The sequence below is a fragment of the Triticum dicoccoides genome, chromosome 2A, assembly GCF_002162155.2.
Source record: "Triticum dicoccoides isolate Atlit2015 ecotype Zavitan chromosome 2A, WEW_v2.0, whole genome shotgun sequence".
Taxonomy (NCBI): Eukaryota; Viridiplantae; Streptophyta; class Magnoliopsida; order Poales; family Poaceae; genus Triticum; species Triticum dicoccoides.
In genome coordinates this window covers 550976303-550985156 of record NC_041382.1, presented here as the reverse complement: position 1 = coordinate 550985156, position 8854 = coordinate 550976303, and positions in this window count along the sequence as shown.

The window sequence follows — 8854 nt, the reverse complement described above, 5'->3', positions numbered from 1 at the left end:
AACTTGCGACATTGCTTTCAATGCGGTTATGTCTCTAAGTCATGCCTCGACACGTGGGAGCTATAGCCCATCGAGGGCGTGACAAGTTGGTTCACCCACGAGTACCTTCGGGCAGTACTCGGGGGGATGCAAAGTCACATATCCCTATCTATCTGTGCATACTCCGTGTGCCGGATTTTCAAATCCAGAACCTCGCAGAGGAATTTCCGCCTGGAAATTCCTCGTCTCTAATTCTTTCTCCCAATTCCATTTCTGGGGGAAACACTACCCACTTTATTTCATTCAATCCAGTGCAACTACCCCGATACAGATTTCAACTCCGATCCCACCTCGACACCTACTTTTCGTGGAGCAATCTGTGAAAATTTTCCCGTACCCCAGTGTGCTTCCGGAGCTGGCGCAGCCACCTCTCCTACACCTGGACCCCACCCCACCTTCTTCGGTGCCTTCCGTGGCGCGGGCGAGTGGTCACCCCGCTCCACCGCCGCCCGCAATTACTCCGTCGGCGCAAAGCGGCAGAGGATCAAGCGTGGCGGAGGACCACGCAGTGCACCATCTTCTCTCGCATCTCGAGCACCCGCATCCAGCCTCGCATTCTCCCGAGCCCGATCATTCCTGATGAGTATCAGCAGGAGGATCGACGAGCCGATAAGCGTTCCCAGCAGCGCCGCGAGGAACAACCGCAGCGCCGCCAAGAACATTTCTTCGCCGAAGGAGCTTGACTCAATCTCGGCCAAACCAAAGAGGTAGTAGAGTGGCATTGTGTTGGTGTGCTGGAGGAGAGCCGCGCTGCCATTTTGTAGCCCAACCCCGGTGTATGGTGAGCGAGGTCCAGGAGAACCGCTCGTTGCTCGATCACCGACGTCCAGGAGGCGAATCCGCGAGCAGTGCCGACAAGGTGCTGGCCCGCGACGTGAGTGCTCGCTGCAACGGCGCCGTGCACGCCGCGCACTATGGCACTAGGGTCCTCGTCGCCCTAGAAGCTAGATGCGCACTGCGCTACGCCGCATGCGAAGCAACGACAAAGAAGAAGCAGCAAGCTGGAGGTAGAAGAAGGAGGCTGCCAGTGGACCCCAGACCCACGTGTCAGCAGGTGAAACCACTGTTCATTGGGTGCATCCAGTATTTTTCGGGAGTCTGATCTCGAGTGCCCCTAGCGGTGGATATATCCAGGTTTGCCATATCCCTCCCCGGGTGCACCAATTATCGGTGCCTCCATCCCGTTTGAATTTGACCTAAGGGGTTAAAATTAACCCCAGGTTTTCTCCCGAAATGGTTATTCTTTCATTTGTGTTGTAACCCTAGAAATCTCGAGGACGAGATTCTTTTTAAGGGGGGAAGAGTTGTAACAACCCCAAAATTTGGTTATCAATTTTTGTGATGTTATTCCTTCCTGGCACTCATCTTCAAAATTTTCTCTGGAGTTTGCTGAATGACTCTAAGAAATTTTGTCATGTCCAACCTTTTAAAACCTTGCTCATGTCTTTTTCAGTGGGCAAGACCTCATTTGCATCATCTCAAACCCTCTCAAACCCTAATTCCAATGTTTTGGAAATTGGATATGCCCTTTGTGCTTACAAAGGAGCCATCATTTTCCTTGATCTTGAAGGAAATATGCCCTAGAGGCAATAATAAAGTTATTATTTATTTCCTTATATCATGATAAATGTTTATTATTCATGCTAGAATTGTATTAACCGGAAACATAATACATGTGTGAATACATAGACAAACAGTATGTCACTAGTATGCCTCTACTTGACTAGCTCGTTGATCAAATATGGTTATGTTTCCTAACCATAGACATGAGTTGTCATTTGATTAACGGGATCACATCATTAGGAGAAAATGATGTGATTGACTTGACCCATTCCGTTAGCTTAGCACTTGATCGTTTAGTTTGTTGCTATTGCTTTCTTCATGACTTATACATGTTCCTATGACTATGAGATTATGCAACCCCCGTTTACCGGAGGAATACTTTGTGTGCTACCAAACGTCACAACGTAACTGGGTGATTATAAAGGTGCTCTACAGGTGTCTCCAAAGGTACTTGTTGGGTTGGCGTATTTCGAGATTAGGATTTGTCACTCCGATTGTCGGAGAGGTATCTCTGGGCCCTCTCGGTAATGCACATCACTTAAGCCTTGCAAGCATTGCAACTAATGAGTTAGTTGCGGGATGATGTATTACGGAATGAGTAAAGAGACTTGCCGGTAATGAGATTAAACTAGGTATTGACATACCGACGATCGAATCTCGGACAAGTAACATACCGATGACAAAGGGAACAACATATGTAGTTATGCGGTCTGACCGATAAAGATCTTCGTAGAATATGTGGGAGCCAATATGAGCATCCAGGTTCCGCTATTGGTTATTGACTGGAGATGTGTCTCGGTCATGTCTACATAGTTCTCGAACCCGCAGGGTCCGCACGCTTAAAGTTTGATGACGGTTATATTATGAGTTTATGTGTTTTGATGTACTGAAGGAGTTCGGAGTCCCATATGAGATCGGGGACATGACGAGGAGTCTCGAAATGATCGAGACGTAAAGATCAATATATTGGACGACTATATTCGGACATCGGAAAGGTTCCGAGTGATTCGGGTATTTTCGGGAGTACCGGGGAGTTACGGGAATTCGTATTGGGCCTTAATGGGCCATACGGGAAAGGAGAGAAAGGCCTCAAAGGGTGGCCGTACCCCTCCCCATGGGCTGGTCCGAATTGGACTAGGGAGGGGGGCGCCCCCTTCCTTCCTTCTCCTTTTCCCTTCCCTTTCCTTCTCTCCTACTCCTACTACTTGGAAGGGATTCTAATTCTAGGACTCCCCTAGGGCGCGCCGTAGAGAGGGCCGGCCCCTCCCCTCCTCCACTCCTTTATATACGTGGCCAGGGGGCACCCCGTAGACAGAACAATTGATCTCTTGATCTCTTAGCCGTGTGCGGTGCCCCCCTCCACCATAATCCACCTCGATCATATCATAGCGGTGCTTAGGCGAAGCCCTGCATCGGTAGAACATCATCATCGTCACCACGCCGTCTTGCTGATGAAACTCTCCCTCAACACTCGGCTGGATCGGTGTTCGAGGGACGTCATCGAGTTGAACGTGTGCAGAACTCGGAGGTGCCGTGCGTTCGGTACTTGATCGGTCGGATCGTGAAGACGTACGACTACATCAACCGCGTTGTGCTAACGCTTCTGCTTTCGGTCTACGAGGGTACGTGAACAACACTCTCCCCTCTCATTGTTATGCATCACCATGATCTTGCGTGTGCGTAGGAAATTTTTGAAATTACTACATTCCCCAACAGATCTGTTGATCATTCCAATTGTTCCCAGAGACCATTCTACATTTCTGAACCTTGAATATGCAAAAATATTGCTAAGTCCCATGCAATATTTTTGAATTGTGATTTATTCCTTTTTTTGCTTTTCCGAGGAATAAAATCCAAAGGCATAACTAACAATCTCCTAAATTCATGAGAATTGGTAGAATTGATACTTATGCCTAATCCAAGATCTGTCAAAATATATTGGCCATAATTAAATAAGGAAAATTGCTTTTTCCTATTTAATGCCAATATTGCCTTTCTGCCAGTTTCCAAAGGAACTACTATTTTTATAGCAGGGAAAATTCCCACATAAATTGTGAAGCTTGTCCTTGATATATAATAACTAGTTCCATCCTCATCTCATGTTCCTCAGGTCAAAAATTTGGCACATGATCCAATGCAAGTTTCTGCCTTCTCTGAAATTTTGCAAAGGAAGTGCTTCATTCCTAATTCCAATGGGGCTGAAATTTGGCAGGGTGATTAACCTTGATAAATTACCCATGTATGCCAAATATGAGATCAATCCATTCATCCTAGCTCCCTGTGCTATTTTTCAAAGTTTCTTACCTGAATGCAACTTTGTGAAGGAAGTACCTTCATAGAGTTTCCAAATGGGATGAAACTTTTCCATCCTCTCAAGTATATCAAATAATTATCCTCCACCCAAATTCAGTTCATTCCATTGAACTATGTGAGCACAGGAGTAATTCTTGGTTTCTGTCCAATTTTTCAGTTTGTGAAGCAAGTGCATTTTATCTTGCTCCATTATGGCTGAAAATATTCCCAGGGATTATAAGATCCATATAACCTATCTCCACAATATTTTGGCTCATTTCATCTAGCCAATTGCCCTGAGGATTTTTCTGAAGTTTTTGGACAGAAATGATAGCTGTGAAGGAAGTACCATTTTGGCAAGTCCATTTGGTATGAACTATTTACAGCGCCATTATATACCAAAATCATCAGGCTTTGCCAAGTCTTAGCCCAATCCAACACTCCTAGTGAGTGCTTGTTCATCATTCAGTTTCTGGGTCAGATTTGGTAGTTGTACAGCAACTATGGTAAATAGTTGTCCAAATTACCTCAAAACTGCCAGGACCGTAGTCCTTTCTACCCTAAGCCTACCAGACATCCATTTTACCTTTTACTCTCTCTGGTTTAATCTCTAGAGCGTGGTAAAGTTTGCAGCAGCAAACTTGTGGAGCTTGTTTTACTCAGCTCCATTTGTCTCTGCCAAGATCCTTTACCGTATTAACACTCAAGTTACGAAGGCCTGCGCGGTAGACATGAGATTACCTCAGTAAAAACCCCAGAGCGCGCATTGTCCGTGGTGACCACGAGTGTAGCCAGCCAAAATGGCGGTCTAGCCACTGTTGTCGTCGGCAGCGCTGCTCCGACCAGCTCTGGCCTCGCCATTAATGTCCTACAGTTCCCCCTCGCCGTCGGCTTCCCTCTGGACCTCTGGCCCCCTTCGTTTTCTTCTCCGGTGAGCCGTGCGAACGACCGAACAGTGTGCAATTATGGCCATCGTCATCCTCCTCACTTCTGTCTTCTTCTCCCTCTCGTCCGCAAGCGTTGCTCGTATCCATGAGCCTCTGGCGCTCGTCGGCTTCCCTCGTCGGCTTCCCGCGCCTCCCCGTGACTGCTGCGGCCGGCAGAGCCGTGGCCGGACTCGCTTGGCGGTGACAGGCTCGATGCTCCCCGCCTCGGCTATATATAGCCCGTCCGCAACCCTCCCCGAGCAAGCCAGCCCCCTCCCCTCTCCCTCTGGAGCCCTCTCACACCCGTGCCCGGCCGAATCCCTCGCTGGAGCCCGGCAATTTAGCCGGAGTTCGCCCTCGGCCCCCGCACTCAACCCCCCTCTCAGGCCGTCCTATGCCCAGTCCGAGCCCATGGATGGATGCGCCACTCTCCGGCGACCCTTCCCAACCAGCCACCCGTCCATTCCCCTCACCAGAACCCCGTGTTGACCCGGCGACTGAAGCCCTGCTCCGCCGCATGCCCTGCTGCGGCCGCTGCGAAGCTCTCCGACGGCAGTAACCCCCACCCCGAGATGCGCCTCTCCGTCCTGCGCATTTTGGAAGGTCGCACACCGCGAGCGGTGGCCGGAGTCGCCGGTGCTCCTCGTCAGGGCGATCCCCTGCCTCGGCTCGTCGCGCCCTCGAGCGAGAGGAAGAAGAAGGCCAGGCGGGCCCCGCCCAGCATTGACCCTGCCTCTGGGCCCCGCTTGTCGGTCTCTACACGCTGACCGGGCCGGCTCGCTGAGCTGGCGTAAGTGGAGACGCCCCGCGCGAAGACGCTTTCATTTCTCGAAAGCGTACTTCGTCGCGGCTTCAAAGATAAATGCGTTTTCGTTTTCTGAAAACGTACTTTCTGTCGCCTGTGGTCAGTAATGCGTTTTCCCTTCTCTAAAAACGTATTCTCCTTAGTGCGCTTTCTGTTTTAACCGACAAGGGCCTCTCTGTGAATATTTATTTTACAGATTAGTCCCTATCATTCAAACGGCCGTAACTTTGAAACCACAACTCCGATTGAGGTGATTCTAGCGCTCACGTTCTTTGTTCGTCGAGCTCTTTCCGTTGGTATCATTTTCATAATGTTTTCACATAGTGAAAATGACCATTTTCCCTTGCACATAAACAGCCCCCTCCGAGAGAGAACTGTTTCCGGCAAATCTTTTGGCGATCGTTTTACACTTCTCCCCGGAGTATTTGTCGACCCCAGGAAAGCCAACCTCTTATCATGAGAACTTGCATGTTGACTTTGCTTGCACCTTGTGTGTGTGTGTAGTTGCAGTTTGTTCATATCGTTTTCGTCTGTAGTTATTCCGTTATGCTTATCATGCATGCTTGTGTTTTCATGATATCTTTGCCATGCTAATTAGAATGTTTTTATTATTAATAATGCCATGTCACTACTCTACTTTATTTGCATGTCATCGTTATAAAATGTTATGAGGATTGTAATGCACCATTGATATGCTATTACTTGGTATTGTCATGTTCTTTATGCTATAGTTGTGCACTTAAGAAGTTCAATATTTTGTTCATGCATTTGTATGCTTCATGCTCATTGCTGCATTCATGTTCATGATGGTGGAGAAGGTAATAAAATGACTCAATAATAACAAACCTCCTCCGTCATCGATGGGATCGAGTCATAGTGCCACCAAATCGAACTTTTTTAGTGCAGCCACATTTTCCTTTACGGGAAGGCCTTAATGCGATCTATTGGCATGCCTCTCACCGGTGCCTCCAACTAGGGAAGGTTATGGGCATGCTTACCCTGATCAGGTAGGCGGACATAACTTTGTGTGCCCATTGTTGAGATTTTTGGTACCGGTCCCCGTGAGGGATGTTTTGGCCACGACGGTGGTCGTTGTGTTTTTGGTAGACACGGGGCCACCCAGGACTAGCCCAGTTGGGAGTGGGTCAGAGTGGCCGGGAGAGTATCATGGCAGTAGACCGGTTTCGTCGAAATGCCGTTGGTCCACCCGAATGGGATGACGAGGCCATGGGTTCCGTGGTGTGGGTACAGTGTGCTACCTCTGCAGAGTGTATATAAAGTCTATCGATAGCTACACAGTTCGTAGTAGGTCCCACTATCAGGTCTTGGTCGAAATGGAGGATAAACCTGAAATAATTAAGTTGGTATATAAATATGTGATAACAAGAATATGGTGACTTGGACTATGAGATAGTCGTGAGAAGTCATGGCAATGTTTTGGTAGTGATCGCCGGAAGGATCACGGTTTGAGGCCAAGTGTTGGTCGTGGTTGTGATCGCCGAAAAGATCACTGTTGGAGACCAAGTGTTGGTCGTGGTTGTGATCGCCGGAAAGATCACCGTTTGGTTACAAGGCCACCCATTGGTAAGAGAGTCCGAGGGACTCGGTACACAAGTTTGATTGCATTGCATGAGTAATATGTTGCATTTAAAAACCAAGGCAGAACAGAAGATTGTTGCATAAAGTTAACATGCTATGTCTGCATTGAATATGATCGGTAATTTATTTTCAGCATAGTTTTATGATGCCATGCCATGCTTTGATTGACATGTTAAATTATGCCATGATTACTGCCACGTTAGTAGATGCTATGATGTTGTTCATGCTTAGTTGATCTTTATCATGCCATCTTCAGTAATTGATATGCGATAAGTTGTTGCATGCGTCTGGTTCTTGCCTTGTCTTCTGCTTGTTTGGATGCTATATAATTGGTTGTCTTGCAAGTACATTCAATGTACTGACCTGGCGTGTCATGCCAGTTTTGTAGGTCATACCAGAGTTGTTCGCTTGATCCGTCGTGCTAGGCCGTAACCTTGTCAGTCATGTGAGTTGTGGAGCCCAGCCAGAGTTGTTATGCTGCCAAACCAAGACTTTCGCCATCATTTTAAATAAGCTTCCGCTGCCATTTAAATAGCCGTAGGGCTATGCCAGATGATTGTATTCATCAATGATGTAAGCTTATGCACATGTATTTGATGAATATTATTGTATCTGGAATGCTGTATTATGGACCTGTCGTGCGTCAGGTGTTATCCTGAGCTGACGTGCGAAGGCCCCCTGCTCCATGCGGATCGGGGTGCCACACAGTTCCATAGGGAAAACATAGGAATTATATCATCCACTTGAACCTCCTTTTCAAATTTCTATGTACGATGAAAGGGACTAATAGTCTTAGTGGCACAATAACATTTTTACTATATTTCATGTGATTTGACTTCAGTTTGACAATATTTATTGATATTCATGTGTGTGTTTTCAATTCCTAAGAACCAAACAACCAATTAAAAGAATTCATATGTGTGTTGATTATCTGCTTTGCGCCTGCATTCCCATCATATTTTTTGTGGGTTTTCTGTTCTTGTGTTTTTAGAAGGGCATCGCTAGGCACCGGTCGACCAGCCCAAGCTTTTGGCCGTTCGCATCCTAGTCGTCGAATAAGGCTCCGCTTTCATCTCCACACGCAGTCTTTGCTTCGCCCCCAAATCCTACGAGCACACAAGGACGAGTTGATAATCGAGTGTCGATGACCTCATCGCAGGTTGTAGCTTGTTGTCCTCGTCGTCGGGTATCAGCCGGCCGCCCTCCGCCTTTAGTTGAACTCGTTGTCAAGTCATTTGTGACCTTGCAGCAAAAATCACCTCGTGCAGCATGCCTCCGCCTGATCGTCGCTGCAACATACCCAACTCCAGCAATATCCCCCTCTCCCCCTCCAGTATCACGTGCTCCCTCTCGTAGCCATGGTTGTAGCATAACACACTCGGCTCAAGCAAATTTAGGTCGTGGTTGTAGCATATGCGCAGAACGATTCCAGTATCTTAGGTCACTGTTGTATCGTGTCGCAGCCGGCTCCAGGAAATTTAGGCCGTGTAGCATCCACGCAGAATGGTTCCGGTATCTCAGGCCATGATTGTAGCATACCACAGCCGGCTCCAGCAAATTTAGGTTGTGGTCGAATCCTCCACCAGAATGGTTACACCATCTCAAGCCATGGTTGTAGTTCCTCCGTTAG